The sequence below is a fragment of the Melospiza melodia genome, chromosome 3, assembly GCF_035770615.1.
Source record: "Melospiza melodia melodia isolate bMelMel2 chromosome 3, bMelMel2.pri, whole genome shotgun sequence".
Classification (NCBI taxonomy): domain Eukaryota; kingdom Metazoa; phylum Chordata; class Aves; order Passeriformes; family Passerellidae; genus Melospiza; species Melospiza melodia.
In genome coordinates this window covers 17,036,956-17,058,324 of record NC_086196.1, presented here as the reverse complement: position 1 = coordinate 17,058,324, position 21,369 = coordinate 17,036,956, and the positions used below count along the sequence as shown (strand labels likewise).

Sequence of the window (21,369 nt, the reverse complement as noted above, 5' to 3'; positions counted from 1 at the left end):
TATAAGCAGCAGACTGTCTTGCATCTGATCCTACTTTAATCCTCCTCAATTGGTGACAAATTGCTGTGTACAGAAAGCTTCGTGAGAATGTAAGCCCTTCAGATAACTGAAACCCACAAGGCAGCGAGCTGCAGCAAATGTACCATATTCCCACCAACTAACCAACCTAAACATACAAATAAATATTAAGCAAAACACTGCAAATATCAGCAACCTCTTTATTTTTCTTGGAAGTATGGCTGTTATGATCTATGGGAAAATGAAATTTTTCTATGTCTTTCTTTAAACAGAGATTGCTGAAATGTTGATACATTGGTCTAAATGAAATACATGAAAGATGTTTGAAGAGGATTTTTCTTTTTAAAGGTCTGATTTTGCTACACATGTAAAGACTCTGTAAAATCAAGTCAACACAAGGCTGCAGTAGGAACTTACTGCCTGGAGAGAGGTCATGTCACTCCTGAAAGTAAAAATCACTCCTGAAAGTAACAAATGTCTATCAAACATAAAAGTTTCTGTTAGAGGTAATGAATTTATTAACCAGCAAGTTTTAAATCCTTTACCCCTACATATAAAACTTGCTTTAAATACATTACCATGGTTAAAACGTTTCTGTTGTGTTTCAGTGTTTTCATAAGGCTTTAAATATGCACCTGTCATACTTCAGATTCAGTCTTTATTAGTATTCTTTTATTTTGAGAGGCTGAAATGGCAAAATCAGGCCCACTAAAACATTGACTCAAAGCTCAAAACTCCTGGTCTTCTAGAAAACCCACTGAGCTCCTCCAGAAATTTACACCATGTAACTGGAAAAACAGGTAAAAGGGGAACAAAGAGGGTGAGAGAGTTTAATGAGTTAAAGATAGCAAACAAGACTGGATTAAGTCTGAACTGTTGTTTGAATAACACGGTGTATGTGAGAAACCCCTTGCAGTTTTACAGTGAGGAAAAAATACACAGTATAAACATGGGAGCTCAATGGCTCTAACATGGTCAGGACAATTGCATGTAAATATTACTGTTTTATAAAACCCTGCATCCTCCCTGATTTTAAAACAATATTGGTGTCTGCTTTGTACCAAAACAAAAAGGTCAAGGTGTTTCTTTCCCTTCTGCTCAAGACTTAGATTGTGTTTAATTTAATCAAACCCAGATTTTAGCCTGACCTGTACATACACAGGGGGAAGGTGGGAGGGCTAGAGCATATTTACATTGCTTCACAGTGCCTACGGTTACCATGAACAGCATGACAAAGAGGAATTCAACTTCAACAAAGCTGCTTGGGAACAGGACTCAAACAAGCCTAGATTCTGTACATCACAGCTGCTGGACATCTCACAAGTTGCATTTATGCTGGCAATGTGTCAGGTTCATCCTCTGTACATGATACTGAAAATCTCTGCATGTTGCATCAATCTACTTAAACACCCTTTTTACATATCACAGGTGATTGAGAATAGACATTGGATTAAGAAGGACTCCTGCAATCATTGTATCATAAAATGATTTGGTTTGGAAAAGATTTTAAGTAGCTAAATTTAATTTGGGCAATCAAATTTGCTTGGCTTGGTCATACAACCTGAAAAATTTGTATGTCAAGGCCATGGGACAGATTGCCAAGGAGTAACCCATTAGAGACACATGAGAGAGCTGAGAGGTTAACATGGGGTAAATCACTGCCTCTCTGGACCCATGGAAAAACCAAAATCAAAGAGTTGCTCTCTTCTAGTCTGCTCCTGGAAGAGAGAAGCTCTGTCCTACACATGGGAGTGGGGACAAAAATATAAATGACCCTTTCAGTGAATAACTTGGGGAATGCAGTGCAAATGTCTTCTTGGCAATCATTACCTCCTATTTTTCTCCAGTGTTTCAGACTGATTGGAACCAGTAGGTAGGCTGCAAATAAAAACATCTTTTAACGTCATTCAGAAGAAATAAACAGCTTCTGAATCACTGGATAAGTTCCAAGTCTGTTTAAGGAGATTATTTTTTATGAATTTTTAAAACGGGAATTTAGAATTAAGCTGATGCAAGACCACATAGGCAAACTACTACTTTGAGAATTCAAAGACAGCATTGTTAAAAGGTTAATAAAAGAGATTTTTCCCTTCCTTTGTCTTTCATTAAAAGCAAAAAACATATTTTTTGCATTTTTCTTCAGACTTCTGAAGGTACAGATGTCGTTTTTCATTCTGGTTTACTACCAGAGTTACCATAGTTGCTTTGCTACCAGTGTAATGCAAATTTTTAGATGCGTCTATTTTTTGAAATGAAAATATGTCTGGTTTTATTAAAACATTTATTTTTGGTTACTCTAGTTTACTAAAGCAGGACAAAGGATGATAACTGATCTTTCTCCTTTGATTTTTGAAGCATTTAAAAAATCTGCTTCTACACTCACCTGAAAGCAGCCTTCCAGTATCTGAATGGTGCCTACAGGGAAGCCAGAGAGGGACTCTTCATCAGAAACTCTTTGAAAATAATCTTTATGGATCTGACCTCATATAGCTCACATGAAACATTTATGTATGTATGTATGTATGTATGTATTTAGAGTGGTAGTATGTGTCATGTATTAAAAGTTCCTTATTTCTATCTGCAAACAAGGAACTGAATGTTCAGATTTAATATCCAACTCATTTCACAATAATGATTAGTAACATAGAGATGATAAAATCTAAGGTCATTCATAAGAACAAAACCCAGATGAGACCAAAACCAAATCATGACAGTCAGTTCAAGAACAGAGATATGAACTATCTAATTACCAAAAATACTTTCCACCATTTGAAATGCCCTATATATTGCTGTCTCAAGGATATCCATACATATTCCTACTTACATGTCTAAATAACTACTACATTTATTATCATTGACATTACCAAAGTAATATTTTAAATATTCTATGAAAATTGTAAAGAAAATACGAAAGGCCTATTTCTGATAATTACAGTATTGCTAAAATAATCCCTAAACCTGTCCAACTTCATGGGTTAATGCTTTAACTACATAGTTTTCTTCATTGTTCAAATTTTTATGGAAAAAAGAGGGAACCAAAGACTAATCTTTTTTGAGAATATTCAGGCTTTCAGGGAGATGTATAGAAGCTCCAAATCATTTTCTTCCCCCCTCAATCTAAAGAGAACAAATTTCCATAAAATCCTCACGAATAGAGCAGAACATTTGTTATGAAACATCAGCTACAGACCTCCACATATGAAGATCTCACAACCTGTTTGAATGTGTGAAATTTACATTTTGTAACTCTAATTCACTGACAGTCTTTTAGTTTGGAATCTATTATAACCTGAGACAATTTTGTTTAGATTAGCTGTCTAGGTAAAAACTATCATTTTTAAGCAGAGTTTTTTTGTAACACAAACACAGTGTTGGCAATTATTTTATTGGATTGAATATTCGCCAATACAGATCACTTGCCATTTAAAAAAGAGAATAAATCCATCTTTCTCCAAACAGGCTTTAATGAACCTGTTTCCATTTGTCTTTTATATGTGAAAATATCCTTACCTTATCTTTCATATTGTTTATTTACCCCTTTTTCTTAACTCTGAGAGCAAAACCAGTCTCTTTTTGATAGGCTTTACAACTTCTTTAAATTTATTTCAGAGATTTAGGTTCTCATGGGCCAGCAGTGATCAGCTCAACAGTGTGATTTTTGCATTATGAATACTGTAGGTCTATGCTTGTTTAAAAAAACTGAGAGAAAAAAAAAGAGAAAAAATTCCCATTGGAATGTTGAACAAATAATCATGGTAATGTTTAATTTTTAAGACTTATACAGGCTTTTCTTTATCAAAAGAAAATCTGGTGCCTAATTTGACCTGACAGTCCCTTTAGTGCATGGAAATTTCATGCAATTACCAATTTTGACACCATATTTAAAACTGTGGTGTCACTCTTTTGTATGTCCTTCACCTTGGTGTTACTCTAAGCACTGCAAACAAAGCAGATATTTTTCTAGTACACATGAGGAGTGCAATGTTAATACATTTTCAAGCAAATTTAGAATGGTTGAAAACAAGAAAGACCCTTATCAACTTTACAAATGTATGTGTGCGCGTATATATATATATATATATATATATATATATATATATATATATATATATTCTCTAAAAAGATATAGCTGAGATATAGCTGGGTTGACTTTGGATGCAGTTCCTTATAGAAAAAGTGTTCTATTGACATGGCAGATGTGGTTTAGGATAGTATTTTGAAGCTATTTTTAAAAACCCACCTGAGACAAAATACTTAAGAGTCTCTTTTAGAAGTGAATCCCAATAAAAGACATCATTTAAGTATGTTGTTAACTAGTTTCCTGAACAGAGATAGACTGACATAGTGTGCTGAAGTGAGTTTTCTATCTATTTGTTGAAACTCTGAGTTTCAACAAACCCAGAATGGTTTTTGTTGATGCATTGGTCATGAATAACTATTTTGGAATTATTTTGTCTCTCTTTGGACCAGAAATTTGGCTTGTCCCAGAACATCAATATCAGAGTGGAAGAGCCAGAAAAATTTTATTGTCATGAGCTGACCCTTTAGGGACAGAAGGAAAGGACTGGAGAGGGAGTTTTCTGATGTGTGGACAAAGCTAGTTTGGCCAAACAATTGTGAGATGAAACATTATGTAAGAAAAGAGTCAGGCAGAGCTCTTCATGTCTAGAAATTTAAATGAGTTTGTTCTAAGCTTACTTTCTCCTATTTGAATTACTAAATTAACAAAACATAAAGGAGGGATTGACAAAGTTTCTGTTAAACAGAAAGGCGTAGTTTTTCACTAGAGCACTTGCTAACTTAGCTGTTCTGATGATTCCTCTTATTTTACCATCCTTCTTGGTGCTAATGTTACTCATTGGGAATACTTTCCTGCTACCACCCGTGACCATTTTCAGAGAGCAGAACCCTGCCCTGCGTACAGGGACTTCTCTAAATGACAAAATGGGAGACGTAAACACTGAAGAACAGCAGTCAAATCCAGCTTGACGGATAGGAGATCACCTAGGCCAAGAATTGGGAGAGGTCACGACTGTCATGTGGAAGCGACAGATGCAAATATGTCTCGAGCTCTGACAATTTAACAAACTCTGTCTCAAAAAACACGTTTAGGACTATTGGGGCCTAGGTTTCTCCTAGCTGTCAAAGAACATTGTCCACACTTATCTTCCCTTGGGCAGACTGAAAGTATATTTACCTTTTCCCGGTACTGTACCACCTGGGTTAGATGCTATGCAGGAAGGGAATTTTTCTTTTCTTGTTTTGACAGGCTTTTTTATAGGATTCAGGTCTCTTGTCTCCTAACATGTTTCCCTATTGTTAGCCATAAATTACTACAAGAATAAGTAAGGATTTGTTGGACAATGCTGCAAGCTTAGAACATGGAAAACAGTGGGATATAGGCAACATTTAAATGGCACTTTGGAGCTTTCATGAATTTTGGTTTAAGTATCCTTTTTCTTTTTTCTACTTTGATAATAGTAAAAGCATTTAACATATCCCAGTTATAATGAGTACAATGATCCTACCCTGAAATTGCAGAGAGATTATAATTCTATTTCTGTAGCTGGAGTTCCTATTACATTTGCAAAAGGAAAAAAGATATCATATTTAATGAAGCTCAAAACGTCATATTATTTTCTGTTTCTGGCAGTTGGGGAAAGGTCATGGGTTTAGAACTCTGAACAGTTTGTTCTAAATAATTTCCAATTTTTATATAGACCTTCAATAACCCAAGTTTGGACTCAGATGGGATGCAGAGTTTTCACATTCTTGAAAAGCTCTTGAAAAGTATTACAGGATTCAAATATTGATTAAATTCAGAGCATTTTTATTGGTTTCTTGAGAAAAGGACCATCATGCTGCTGAGCCAGATTGCTCTATGAAACACATCCTACTTATGTCTTTTATTTTTTTTTTCTTGCTAATAAAAGAAGGGGAAATAGTAACTTTTCTCTTAACTATATTGAGAATTTACCAATACTGAGTTTTATGCTACTTTTTGAAGAATCATGTTGACATAAGTGAAACAAGACGTTTTCATTTAAGCTAGTCACTCTGACAGTGAATACAGCAGTCTGGTCTTCAGTAATGAAAATCAACAAAACCCTACCATTTGTTCCAACCAAAACAGTTGATATTTAATAATGAGCCATCAAAGAAATATATGACATTTCTGAGTTCTTTGTAGTAAAAATTACTCATAATTATCTTGAAAAATTTCTGCACCTGATGTGGTTTTAGATCCATCAAAAATGTTAGGATAAATAAGTAATTTTCATAGCGATTAGCACCATAATTAAACATCCATGTTAGCATTTCATTTCAGTAATGAAATTTCTTGGCAAAACCTTTCCATCAGAATCTGTTTTGGGAAATTCCTTCATTTCTAAGGAAAACAAGACTTTAGATCACAACCCCCAGTTCTAATGGGAAACATTAATCTACCTGACATCTGGATGGGCAGCATGGAAACAGGGATGGATGTGCCACAAAGGAAAACTTTCAAAGCTGTTCCAGGAATGTAGCAATGGTGTCAGGTAAGTCAAAGCTCACTTAAAGTTGAACCTTTAGTAGTAAGAGGCTGAATGAAAACCAAGTGTGGCACTGTTGTTGAATGGGGCAGGTGGCTCAGTGACAGCAGCCATGGATAAGGCTGAGATGGATCAATGCCTTCTTTGTCTCAGTCTTCACCAGGAGAGTTTCCCAGGGTTTTGTGGTTGCAGGAAGACACAAGAGGTACAAGCAGTGAATGAGGATCAAGTCAGGGACTCTGGTAAGAGAACACAGTCCCTGTGGTCCTTGGGACCATGTAGGCTATGTCTGAGAGTGACAGGCAATGTCAGAGCAAGATCACTCTCTAATATCTCTGAAATGTCATGGTGATAAGGAGAGGACCCCAAAGTGTATAGGAAAGTAAATATGGTGCATATTTTTAAAGCTAAGTTCAAAAGGGTTATCCAAGGATTACAAATTGCTGAGTCTCATTTTGGTCCCTAGGAAAATCATCAAGCCAGTCTTCTTGGAATCCATGGGCATGTAAAGGACAAGATGTTGCTTGCAAATTCAGCACAGGTTTACTGAAAAAAGTTCATGCCCAACAACATGATTTTCTTCTGTGAAGAGTAAGTAGTTGAGGTGCGAGTTTTGGATGACCCTGGATTTTAGCTGGGTTTTTTAGCATTCCAGTTAGCATGCCATGCTCTGTACAGATGAATAATTAGGTGGTTAAAATCTGATATAATGCCTGGGCCAGGAGGATAGCGGTTTAAAGGGTCACACTCTGTCTATAGGCTGGTAACCAGTGGGGTACAGCAGAGGTTTGTCACAGGGCCTGTCTGCCTAATGTTTTCCCTGGTGACCTGGTGGAGATGTTGGAGAGCAGTCTCATTCAGTGTGGAAACAACACCAAACCAAGGGCACTGGCTGACCCTGAGCAAGGGTTTGGAGGATGTCAGAGCCAAGCTGTTCAAAGCAGCACAGGGTGAGGAGAGGAACAGCAAAGATAAACTGAAACGAGACAAGCTCAGTCCTCATGGACACAATGAAGCAGTGGACCAGACTTGTCAAGAGAGGTAATGAAACCTCTGTCCTTGGAAGCTGTCGAGATCTGACTGGATAAAATATGGTCTGATCGCATAGCTGACACTGCCTTATTGTTAGGTTGTATAGAAGCCTCTAGAGGTCCTTCCTCATCTAAATTATTCTAGAATTCTACCAGTAGAGTAGCAACACAGAATTGTATATTGTTTTTTCTCATAATTTATAAAGCAAAAAGGATGGTGGCATAAGTTTGTTTTAGTTATTTCTGCTGAAGAATTTTTGTGTGTGATGGTCTTTAGTTCTTATTATCTTCATCTTTCCACAGTTTTACGCTCTGCTTTGTTTAGTTAGTGTAATTGATTCTAGTTACCGACCTGGTTAATGAAAACCACCCTGCCAATAAGCAAGTCTAGAGGGAAAAAAAAGCAAAATGTTATTAATCAAAAAACAGCTTCCTTCACCGATGCTAGCAGGGCCAAACACATTGCATCAAAGAGAACTGACCTACCAAGAAAGAGAAACAGGGATTTCAAGAACACAGCTGTTTTCTTTCCCAGTAACAAAATATACAAGGAAAGTGCAGACCCTGAATATGTAAGGAGAGGAAAGATGTTTTAGTGGCTTGGCTTTATCCTACATCAGCTGTCCTGAGTCAGGCTTCTTTGGTCAGGCTTCTTTGAAAGTGTTCATGGAAATAGTGGGGAAAAAAATTCAGTTCAGAGGGCTTCATTTTTTGGTTTTTTTTTGTTTTGTTACTATTATTATTATTATTATTATTATTATTATTATTATTATTATTATTATTAATAATAATAATAATAATAATAATAATAATAATAATAATAATAATAATAATAATAATAATAATAATAATAATAATAATAAATTTTTTCCCTGGAGTGAACTGATTGTTTCAAAATTTCCAGTGAAAAGTAAGTATGGTCTCTTATTTATTGTTTCTCATAAAGAATAAAAATAACTCCACTTCTGGTCATTATCATTGCTGCAAAAAAAACCCTCAGAAACATTTCAGGCCAAATCCTGTAGCTTTGAAGTCAGTGGGAACAGAATCATGGGCTTAAAACATAATGTTTCAGTTAGATGTTGTCACACAGTTGCTTGCATTTTTATGAAAAGAGATCTCTACGGCTTCTGGAGGCCCTTGGAAACTGGAGGCAGGGATTTCTATCCCTATATCTCTCTAGAGATTGGCTCCCCTGAAATCTGTAGCAAAGTGTGACTTCTGGAGCTGGTAAAGTAGGTTTGATAGGAGTTGATTGCTGTAGGTACTCAGCCTATGTCCGCACTGTAAAATTAAATGTGCTCACAGCTGTGCTCTGGCCCTGCAGCTCTCCAGCATGGCAAGGTCTGCACCCCCTGTCTGGAATCCGTGTGCACCACACCCAAAGTGTTCACAAAAACCTCAGCTCACTCCTGGGCTGGTTTGAACAGCAGCAGCACTCCTGGGTCAAAAGCAGCCAGGTACCATCCAAACTTGTTTGCGTGGCAACAAAGTGGCAGGGCATGCTCCTTTCTCCTGCTTAATTTATTAGTGTGCATAACTTCAGGGTGCAATTCATCTACCTTAATGTAGACATCCGAAAGTTCAACATGAAACCTCTGCTGGTTACCCTGGCTTCCTGTTATACTCAGTGGAAGCAAATCCAGGCCACAATTCATCTGACCTGTCTTGTGTACTTAGTTCAAATAAGATGGATTGCAATCTGGGAATGCCCATTTTTTTCTTCTGACTATAAAGTGAGTCTGAGGTCTTCAGGTCAGACTTAGACCTCTAACTATTAGGAACCTGAGATAAGGTGAAAGATACCAGCCTAATACATACTAATAAGTTCATCAGTGTATCTTTCAAGTTAAAATATACTTTTAAGGACCTTGTAGGCTAAATTATAGATTTTTTACTCAAGAAAAACAGTAGAAAAACTCATAGAGAAAATGCCCTATCAGAAAACCTAAACTGTTCTCCACAGAATAGAGTGGAAGGGTGAAAAGTTTGGGTTTTTTTCTAAATATATTGCCCAGAACACTAGTATTCTCTCACATGTCTCCCAGAAGTATGACATAATTTATCAGCAGCCATGCTATCTTCATTCTTGTTCTAAGCATGGAACAATACCCATTTCAGTCTTTTTTTTTTTCTCAGAGATTGACTGAGAGGATCTACCTGAAGCAATAGGATTTCACTTTTCATCTGCATCTGGAGGTCTGAGGAGCTGCAGAGGAGGACGAGGTCAGGACTCTGCCCTCCAGCAGCATAACTGAGACAGTTTGCCTTAAGTCTCATTAATAACCCCTCTTCCACTCTGACCTTCAGTCATAATAAATACCTGGGAACCATAGCTGTTGATTACATTTGCAGTTGATGCCAAGTTATATAATTTCTATTACCATTAATGTAAAGAAAATATTTGTGTCTGAAAATGTCACACTGCAGCCTATACACATTTTTTGCAACCCTTAGTCCTTGTTACCTTCATTAGATATTTTTCTAATGATAATTAACTAAGAAAACATGACCTAAGTAAAGTTATCAAAGGAGAGCAATTATGGGAACATGTGCCATATTATTCCAATTAGGTAACTGCTCGTGGTGGTTTCACTTGGTAACAGCACAAAACTACTGTTCAGCCCACTATTCCCACTGTTACATTGATAAATTATCCCAAAGCTGCCTTTCATTCGACAGGTCTGTTTTTGGACAAGGGCCAGACAAAACAAAATCACAAGATTTATAAGTACTGCACTGGGAGGGTAAAGAGGATCTGAAGGGCATGAGCCCTGCTCTGTCTTCTCAGAACTCAAGCTTAAGAACAATTCTCCTGGTGGACCAAATCATAAGGACTCCATATAATCCTTACACAGACATCATTCAGACAAGTTCTTGAAGGCAATCACTACCTGCAGAAATACACAACTGAGTGGGAAATTGTGACTTGTGCTTTATTTGTGAGAGGACAAGAAAGTGACAGCCCTGGGGGTACAGATTTTCCCTACAAGAGGTTTCCTATCTGAGAGTAGGTTTGTGAAACAAGCAGTGGAGAGCAAGTACTGCCTTGGCTCTAGGGCTCACTTCAGCCCTGTGAAACTCAGGGAACCAGCACCTTGCACCTTCCTCAGTGTTAGACAATGAACACTGGAAAAGTTTGCACTTCCCTGAAGTTCCCCTTCCTTCCTACTTTGTCTCTAGGCAATAACACAAATTATATCAAACAGTCTGGAGAAAGATTTTTTGACCGTGGACTTTTATGGAATCTGTTGACTGAAATGAAATTGGAAGACTTCATCCTCTGAAACCAGGTGGAGGGCCATTCATCACCAAACACCACAACCTCAGACAAAAGGTGTCCTCAGTAGCAGAGTACTACAAAAAAAAGCATCTTCCTTGGGAGAATATGGTCTCAAAGAAATAATAGCAAAGACAAAAGAAAGGAAAGGAAGTTAGCACTACGGCAAGAGGTTAACAGACATGATCTTACAATTAAAGATATTTACCAGAGAAATTTGAACCCCATTATACTCTGGCTCATAGTACATAAGGAAGAACTGGTTTACATCATCAAAGACAAAAACCAGGTCTATAGGTAAGCTTTAAGTATAATAAACATCCTGAATTCAAGAATAAGTCTGTCAAATGAAGGGATATTGATTTTGGAACAAGGAATATTATGTCAAACAACATTAGTTTAATTGATCTGAATTTAGTTTAAGTACTAAAAGCATTTATATACAAACAGCAAATGAAAATTAACTGCAGCTGAGTCCCTTGATTCTCAGATTATACAATATGCACAAGCAACTGAAAGTTCTTGTAGGAATCCCAGCAGCATGGTCTGGGTTCTATTCCCATAGCATGACTCAATAGAAAAGCAATATGCTTTCTTTCAGAAAATATGAATATTTAAAGCCATGTTTTGACTTTTAAAAATACACAAAACTTTTCCTTTCCCAAAAAGAATTTATAACAAATTGCAGAAAAGACACTAGAGCTATGATCATTGCTAGCATGACTTAGTTCAAATATTTCCACTTCTGGAATGAACCATCCAGGGGAAAAAAAAAATCCTTCTGAAACAAACAGATTTGCATGCTTTTTTTCTCCTTTCTATACTAACTCAGCTATTTGCCTATCTATCTTAGATATCTCCGAGCTTGCATTTCTTGGAACCAATGCATAGAACCTTGATATATTGACTGTTACAACATGTTGCTACTACCCATCAGGGAAAATGCAAAGTTATTTCTATAAATTAATTCATTTTAAGACCTGATTTTTTCAAAGTGGGAAGATTTTTTCCTACAACTTTGTCATGCACCTTTTTTCTTTATTTATTTGGATTTCCTAAGGTAATGAGGCTTTTAAGAAATGATAACAATATAGATTTCACAATATAGGCACAGAGGTGGCACTTGCCACTTCTCACTTGGAAGTACCTAATTTACTTGTTAGTACAGGACTAATGCTCTAAAATTTCTTGATCCTACATTTGTGAACAGTTTGAGAAGCTTCAACCAATGAAAGTGCAAAAACCATGAAACTTTAGAAACCTATCTGCATTTACAGTTTTAATAATATTAAGAGTAAAATAGTATAGTACTAAGAATGTCATAAAACTATCCAAGACTTGCCACATAAACTCTATGTCTGAATTAATAGATTACTTTTTAAAAAATATCTTAATAATAAGTCCTGTAATAAGTCTGCAATCAATGACATTTTATGGAGTAAATAACTAAAACTGTTACCTGGATTATTAATTGAGTGACTAAACCTTAAGCTTTTAAATCAGAATCAGATCTTTCAGGTGTTCTTAAAAATGTCTTTATACATCTTTATCTCATATAATTGATATAATTATTTTTGTTTTCTTCCCTCTTTTTTGATGTCAATCTGAATGCCAAAGAAGTGTAGGCACAGAAATATTATCCAGAGTTGTAGTAATAAGTTGTAAAAATATTTTTTACTCATAACACTCATTATCCATATATCACAGTGAAATGTTAGGCAAACATAAAAAGGGAGATTTCATTTTTTACACAGTAGTGCCAAGTCTGCTTCCAAGTCTTGTGGTTCAGATTGTGTCAAAATCCCATCTGTACATCTGCTGAAGAATTCGCTGGGGAAATATCCGGGCATTCCACTTCCTACCCTCCTTCAGGGTTTGTCTTAATAGATCAGGGGTTTTCAGCCTCTTCTGAAAGTCCGTTGTGCACCTCAGGAAAATACCAGTAACTCTTCCTGTTGAATGCTTGAACCCCTAAGGAGGGGTTTACTAGTTTCTCTCATTATTTACAGGTGATCTAGTTCTCACTTAAGGTGTCTTCCTACAACCCCGGTGCCTTAGCTGTGTTTGACTGGAAGCCCATGGGTTATTCTATAAAGTTTGACCTTTCACATGGAGCAAAACAGGCAGGATCCAGAGGCACAAAGAAACCCAAGAAAGTAAGGCCACATCAATTAATAATGTGTACAAGGAGCTTGTTGAATTACAGTGCTCATGGCTGTTGAGAAAGAAGAAAGAAACTTGTGAACTCTAATTTTGCCCATATAGAAGCTATGGGACCTTTTACATGGGATTTTTTGTTAGTTTCAGAAGCTAAGCTGAAGAATCCTTGGGCTAAAGCACCACAGGGGCACAGGGGCACACAGGCACATGTAAGACCTAGACCTGTGCTGTGCCTGTGATGAGCTTGGCAAGGTTCTAAGGTATATCAGAAGTCCAACTAAAGTAACTCTGTGCCCCAGCTTCTGAGAAATTCTTTCACTTAATTCAATCGAACCCAGCTTAAAAATGGTGTGCATGCAGCCTTTGCTGATTGGTGAAGAAACCATCATTACGTAAAAAGACCTCTTCAAAGAGGTAGGTATAAGTAAATATATAAGATATCTGCTTTTTTTCCCCTTAATACTCTATCAGGACTATGTTGAAGTCTTTCTTGCTGTCAACTTCTGCCACCTCTGCCATTGGCTTAAAAAGAGATGAGTTTCTGCTTTCTTCTGTCAACAACTGCTCCCTCCAACACTGCCTTACATTTTTGTCCAAACCAATTTATGTGTGTCATCCATGAGAAACTTTCTGTAGAGCAAACAACTCACTGAAGACATTTATTATTTTAATCATTAACATTGCCATGAAGCAGCATTTAGACAAACACCATTTTGTGAATATTGATTGTCTGAAAATTGTTCTGCAAGAAATTTTTGCTAAAACATGGAATATTTCTTGCAGTACTGTTTCCTCTCTTTGTTAGCCCTATATCTCTTTCCTTACTTTTTTGATTTCCATGTCACTTCTGTGTTAATGCAGAGACTATTAATTGTCACAAATATACAGGAAATAACTCATTACAAACAGAACTGTGCTGAAACAGTAGCACTTTCACTACTATATCACTAAATTCATGGTGCAGAAAAATACCTGGGTGACCTGAAAATGCTAATTGGCAGGCTGAAGTTGTTTTCATGGGTCAGTACAGACTGAAGAAAAGGAACTCAGGTGGACTCTGAGATTATGACTCTAGTGATTAATCAAATGCTGGTAGGACCCAGACCAAAGTGCAAGTACTAGATTTTCTTGGTTGAAACTGCAAATTTCAAAGGATATTTTGTCAGTCTACATACCTGTCCTGAGGTGACAATATTCAAAAAACCAAAATAATAAGTGCCCAGCCCATTTTGTGAACCTAGCCATTCACACCAGTCAGTTTTAGCATGACCACACAGTTTTTAAATGAAAAGATGTTTTTACAACATGGATTATCAAGGCTGTACAAGTTGGCTTCAAATCCAGAGACCAAATCCTAGCACTATTAAGTTACCAGAACAAGCATGAATAGCAAAGATGCAACTAGGGTCCAGTGAATTTGTGTTGGAGTTAATGCAGCTTCAGGGAACTGCAAAGCTTGGCTGCGCAGGTCTTGGTACAAAGTCAAGGAGTCTGGCTTTCTCCCTGTCACCACATCCTTGCTGTATGTGTAATGCAGGCAGGATTCTAAACCCCCAGGTTAATGTTAACACAACAAAAATTAAGTTCTAGCCAATTCATTTTTTAAAACAAATGTGTAGTGAATAAGCCTGTCAAAAGTCAGGATAGTAACTAAGTATGAATGACTGTATAGGATGTATGCTCTTAGCTGTCATTCTGATAATGATGGTTTGGCACTGGACATCTGATCACCTTAAGCAAAGTGTTCTTTTTTATAGGATCTCCTACAAACAACAGGGGTGGTAGGGCAAACACTTGGCAAGAGAAATACCTTTCAGTCTCTGAAAAAAATTATTCCATGGAGGCTGACTTATTTACATTCCTTTTCTCAGGGAGAAAAGAATTCCAGAGGCAGGTAGGGAATGAAACTCACACAAATTCCTGGGATATATCATGCCATGATGAACAATTATGCAGATTGAACACATCAAGTTTTTTAATACACATGTCTACAGGACACTTGCAAATTGGTTTAGTCAGAGTTGCTGTAACTTTAAAAATATGCCTTTAGTTTGAAGATAACAGAATTCAGGAGATATCTTCAGTGAAATAATATAAAACATTTTTATAACCTGCCTATCCAACCCAGTAGCCTTTTTGTTTAGTGCAAGATACTCTTTCTGCATTTTAAGGTTGAGATAGATAGAGACAGTTATTTATGAAGCTGTGCTGGATGCTAGAGTAAACCTCAACAAAGCTGGAAGGTATAAGAGCAGCCCTTTATTCAGAAATATATCAAAGGAGCCAAACAGCTGAAAGAATAATCACTCAAGTTACAAGTACACACAATGCCATACTAGAAGTCAAAGGGTTCACATGGGATTAGTAGCACATAAAATGACAGAGATTAGAAGTAAAGGAGAAAAGAAGCTACAAAAGCCAGAGTTGCACAGTCCTGTGATGGAAATTAGAACTAGGTGACAATAGTCAGAGTACCTACTATATGTTTGCAAATTACACATGCTTCAGATTGAAAGTGTCAAGAAAATCTTGCGGATTCTTTTCTTTTAAATGTCCTTCTCAAGTAAGGAACTAAGATGATCCTAATGGTAGAGAATTTAAGTTCAAGGTTTTCCAGTACTCCTGTCTGCAGCCTTGTACAGCTATCTCACAGTCCTAGGAGGCTTTACTTTCCTTCTGTCAAGGTTTCCTCATGCTCAGTAAAAGAGGTGTTCTTCTATTCTCATATCAAAGTCCCATTTTTGTGTCAGTATGTGAAGTTTCATCAAACTCTTCATTCATATTTGCCCATATTGAGGAGGTTCATTTATATTTAGAGGAAAAAAAGCTTGGATAACAAGCAGAAAGGAATGTTTCATTTTAAATGATTTTTCATTTTTAAATGAATGCTATCTGATGTAATAAAAAGGTTGAAGCAAAACATCTCTCTGTTATCAAAACACAACATTTCACTGGCTCAAACCATTTTTGTTATGGCTGCTTTCAAATGGATTGAAATGAAAGCATATTTTGGAATGGAAGAATTTGCAAAATTAGATTTCCAAATTCCTGCTCTACTTAGAATGATAAATTATTCCTCTTCAGTAAACAGGGACTCAAATATGATCTACATAGCCATGATTGCAAGACATGTAGTGTGCACAATATTTAGATCTTCCATCTCTACCTTTTTTTGTACAATAACAATGAACCCACAGAATAACTGTTGTAGACTTTTTAATTGCTGAATCTACCTTAGGAGACAGAAACTCAGGTCTTTCTGCCCAAAAAGAACCTTCTATTTAATCTTCTAACAGTATAGTTAGACCTTTATATTGCAACCTAATGGCAATTCCCTGTCAGGTGGATGCAAGAGATTTCAAAACATACATACATGGATGTGGATATGGATAGTTCAGTAGCAGCAGTAGCCACCAATAAACATCACGATGCCATTGTGGGCCTTGAAGCCAAACAAATACATGTCCTGAACTGCTTACAGAGAAATTTATGCTGACCCCTAAGTCTGGAGATGGCCAAAGACTCAGATGAGCTCACTGCTGGTAAAGTGCTGCTCCTGAAAAAGCAAAATACCTCCCCGCTGCAAACACACACACAGATGCACACTCCTATGTATAATAACATCTCAAATCACATAGAAAAAGATCTGATCTTTCCAACAAAGAAAGCCAGTGCTGTGCCTGGAGTTTCTCTTTTCTCCCAGGTCCTTTCCAATAATATTTGGCTCAAGTTCAGCATGTTACAGGGCTCCCAAGCCTCTTTCCCAGATATATCTGTCTTGTCTCTCTGGGTAAAAGAAACTTATTTCTGGCTCTCTGTCAAGCTCCCCACAACCTTGTATTACCAAACAACAATGTTGAAGGCAGGAATGCATACTTTTGCTTTGATTTCCACAGAGAATCATAATTCTTCTCTGCTTCTTTCTCCCCTCCTCCTCTCCCCTTAAGGTGACAAATGGCTCTCTAGAAGTCACCCATTTCTTCATTTTGACCTTCTGTTCACCTCCTCCATTTTTTTTTCCTCTGCCCTGGCCGATTCCAATTTGGGTAATTATTCTGTCTACAGTACGTAAAATTTTCTCTTTTGTTGTAGTCAACGATAATATCCTTCTCCTTCTGTTCTTAAATGTAATGCTATGCCTTGATAAATCATTACTGTGGTTTACCCCAAAAGGGAAAGAGTGAGTGATTCAGGACTGATATCTTTTTATAAAGTCATTCCAGTGTTTAGGAATACTTTGGGATGAGTGGTGTTATATTATTAGTCCTTAATCCCTAGATGATTTGCATTACAACTATTCTCTCTATTGTACAGCTTTTTAAAGGGCGCCTATTTATTAAAGTGAATTGACACTAAAAATATGTAAACCTTTGCCCATGGAAAAATGAAAATAGCCATAGCTTTGGAAATGTTTTAGCAAACTGAAATTCTAGCTGTTCTAAATACAGCACTGAAGTGACCTGCAATCCAAACTGTGATATTTTTCTTTTTTTCCTTAACCCCACACTTAGATCCATATATTCTTATTCTTATTCTTATTTAAAAAAGAAAAAAATTAAAATTTACAGACAAAAAGATGTAACAACCCTTTTTTTCATCTTTCATCTTTAGAAAGGAGCAATACCTTTCTGAAAACATGAGTCCATCTTAAAAGGTATTTCTCTTATTATGCACATCAAGTCATGCCTTAGGTTTAAACACTTTTAGATGAAGACAGCTGTTTGCTATGAAGTACCCATTGTTATTTTTGAAACAGATGCTTTGATTTGTTGGAAAGAATTAATATGTGCTGATTTTAGCCCCAATCCAGTATGACACACAAGCATGTGCTTAAATCTATCGTTACTCAGAAAAGCAGTTATACATATGTTAGAAATTAAGAATGTGCTTAAGTGCTCTGCTTAATGGGGATGATCTTGAACACATATTTAAGTGCACTGTTGAATCAAGGCCAGAATGACCAACCTTAGTTATTGTGAAGTTTGCTATCTTTTTACTGCTTTAAGTTCAAACAACATAGCAATGCTTTATTTCATGTCCTTTGCAAAGGAAGCAATTGCATACTTGACAAGAAAAAAAGAGTTCATTTCGTCTTGCAAGCCAAGTAGTGGGGAGGCTGGGAAAGCCTGCATAAAATTACGAGGCTCCCCTTTCTTATACTGGTAAGCATGTGAGATGTGATTCCATCTGTGGCTGCTCTTCGATGGCTGTGAATCTGTTTCAGATCTCAGCTGGTTATTTATACAACAGGAGCTCCTGATTTTTGCCCTGCTTCACAATCTGACAGTGGTCAAAATGACATTTTCCCCACAGACTGCAGCTAACGTGCCCTGGATTCCTGTTTGCAGAAGGTACCAAGGAAAAGCAGGTGTAACTCTCACTTTTTCTATGAAGATATTACACACCATCTGTCAAACCCTCCGCCCAATGTTTTGATAATTCCTTACTTGAGGAAAACTCCCAGATTCCATACGAATCATTTTTCTGTGATGTTTCTGACATACAATTCCCTGTGAAAGCCATCTACACCCTGATATTCTGGGAATACCTGGACAGATGATTTTCTTCTGCTTATTAGACTGTGTAGCATTAGGGCTTGTTTTCAGTCATTTACAATATCCATAATGTCAGGCTCCATGGCAATTTCCAATTTGAATGCATTAGAAAAACTGGATGCTTTTTGCAATTTTAATAACTCTTCAAAATCAGAGCAAATTGAAAAATTATACTCAAATCTTTTCCGTCCTTTGCATACAGATCTGAACACTTGGACAATTCTGAAAGAAACAGCTAGACTAAAATCTTGTTGATTTACTTTCTTGGATTTCGTTGGAAAGTCCCACTTTTCAAAGTTGTCTGAAAAATAGCAATGCAAATCTGATATGGGGCATATCAAGCCTCATATCTATCTTCAGATAATATCTGTTGTCAGCAGCAGAAAGACAATGAACCTATGTGGGGAGCAAGATGGATTCCCCTCTGCTTCAAGCATCATTGAAGATGCCAATTATGTTCTGATTATGGAATATTTCTATTAGTTCTTATGATGAAAGAGTGAAAACTGAAACAAAGCTTGTCTCCCATGTTTCAGCTTGAGTTTGCAGTGCTGGCTGTTAGAAATATTATCTTTTGAAGTCCTTAATGCCATTTATACATGTTCATGCATAAAAGTATAATTGCCATTTATCTAATGAAAAACGTATCCTGATAATTTTCCACATTGCCTCACATTTATTGTATGTTCTGCTCTGCTTTTTCTTCTAATATCCTCATCTTTACTCATATTGTAGTAACAATATACATCAGGCTTATAATTAAAACAGTATGAAAATCATGAAAATAAGAAAAATGTAAAAATAAAGATCAATTACATTTAATAGTTTTGTGATGGAAATGCACATCCAGAGCTCAAATTTACTACAAAGCCACACTCAAAGTATTTCAAAGCTATGGATCCACTACAAACAAACGTGCTCCTGTAATTGCCAGAAAAAAACCTAGAAGTGGTACTGTTTAAAAACATCAAAGAACCACTGTCATCTTCTTCCCTACCTCTTTAAAGGAAGGGATTAGTTGAAAAGCAGTTCAAAGTGTAAGCAAGAGATGTTTCATGGAACTTCAGAATTCAGAGCAGGTGTTTTTGCCATATGTGCTAGTAGTATATCCAGTAGCAGTGCAAGTCATCCTGGCTTAAAGAAGAAGAAAACCTGACTCAATATTCCCAGCAGATCTCCCAGACAATGAATCACAGGTTGAGGAATCGGAAGATAGGGACAGGCAGAAAAAGGAATATTTTATGAGGGTTACTGAGAGGATGAAAGAAAGGAAACCATGCTTAAAACAATTACCAAAGCAAGTAAGAAAAGTCATAAGTTTCTTATTTTTTAAAACCCCACTTAGCTAAATTCACACAGAGGATATGCTTTCATGACAGACCTATAGAAGACCAACAGCAGAATTAGTGCATTCAGATCACCCTTCTCTAGCCATAATGCACTGGTTGTTCTTCTCTGTTACTGCACTCACCTAAGCTAATAGTGTCCATAATTCTTCCTGCAGTGCACTGGACTGCCCTCTGATGATTTCCTGGAGAACAACTACAGAATTCACCTGTTCCAAGCCAGTTTGGGAAGTTAAAGGTGGGTACTAGAATATGTCCAACCTTTAAATTCTTACATAGTTTGGTGGTTTTTCACATGGAAACCAAATCCCAATATTAGTTGGATAGTTCCAGACAGCCCAAGCATAAAGCACAAATCATTTCAAATGCAAGAGGCTTTGGACAGAAGAGGGTTTGGGCCCCAGCTAGCATGCAATGTTATATGTGAATATCACTCAGATTTCATACAGAAGAAGATTCTATTCAGTAGTATAAACCATGAATAACAGGCCTGGAATCTGACCTTTTAAAAATATAAGCAAAGGAGTTGTTCCACTTGCTCTGTTCTGTGAAGCTTCACAGATAAAAAGCACAATCACTCCCAACTTCTTGTCCTTATTAATATCAGTTATTACTGTGGTACTTGGCTAAAAAAGACAAGTCAAGCCTTCAGTCTGTCCTTACCAGAAAGACATCAAACTCATAGTTTCAGAATACATAAACCAGTGCTCAGTGGAAATGTTTTGCACTAAAAGCAAAGTAGCACAGGCCAGACAGTTTTGCTGTGCCTACTTGAAGAGAAATTTCACTTGCAAAAGAGTCAGTACGAGACATGTCTGCTTCTTAGCATCTTCTCACCAAAGAGGTTAAAGGAAGTTGGGGAAGAAAATAAAACTTTTTGTCCAACTGCATCACTCATCACATTGTGTGATAAAGTGTGCACTACAAATCACTGTATTTTATCCAGTACTGTTATGTACTAGAACTGTCTCCAGAATTGGGCATTTAATATAGCCCATAAACTCAGTGCAGAGGAGATCAAAATCCAACATTACTGTCTATAGGGTAGTCATGTCATTTCCTCTCTGGAATATAGCATCTGCGACCATCAAATGCTACAGACTGAATTTTTCAGAAGAACTGCTGATGAGTTAATATCATGTGGGAGACAACTGAGCAGTGTCCTACAGTGCCATGAGTCATTTGTTATTGCTGAACAGTCCATGCCTCTGCACAGTGTAGAGCAGCATCATACAGAGAAGCTAACCTACCTTCTGGGAAGAGATTAACTTGGCCAAGACTATCATATTTGATTAAATTCTCCACTAATCTGCTAAATCACTTTCAGTCTTGAGATCATATCCTGAGGGCTGAGAAAGGAGGTAGTTTGCATTTTTTTCAGCCAATGGATAGATTATGGTCTTGCAGTGAGATACAGCTTACACAGTTTTAATGTCAACATTTTAG

General features: G+C 36.9%; 1 long non-coding RNA gene across 2 annotated transcripts in view; it reads left to right on the top strand.

The window, feature by feature from the left end:
• The window catches only part of LOC134416673 (uncharacterized), a 38,116-nt gene that overhangs the window by 264 nt on the left and 16,483 nt on the right, over positions 1-21,369 (top strand). For both annotated transcript variants that reach the window (XR_010027325.1, XR_010027326.1), the window contains exon 2: positions 20,082-20,161. This is a non-coding gene — a long non-coding RNA (uncharacterized LOC134416673). The remainder of the gene's footprint in view (positions 1-20,081; positions 20,162-21,369) is intronic.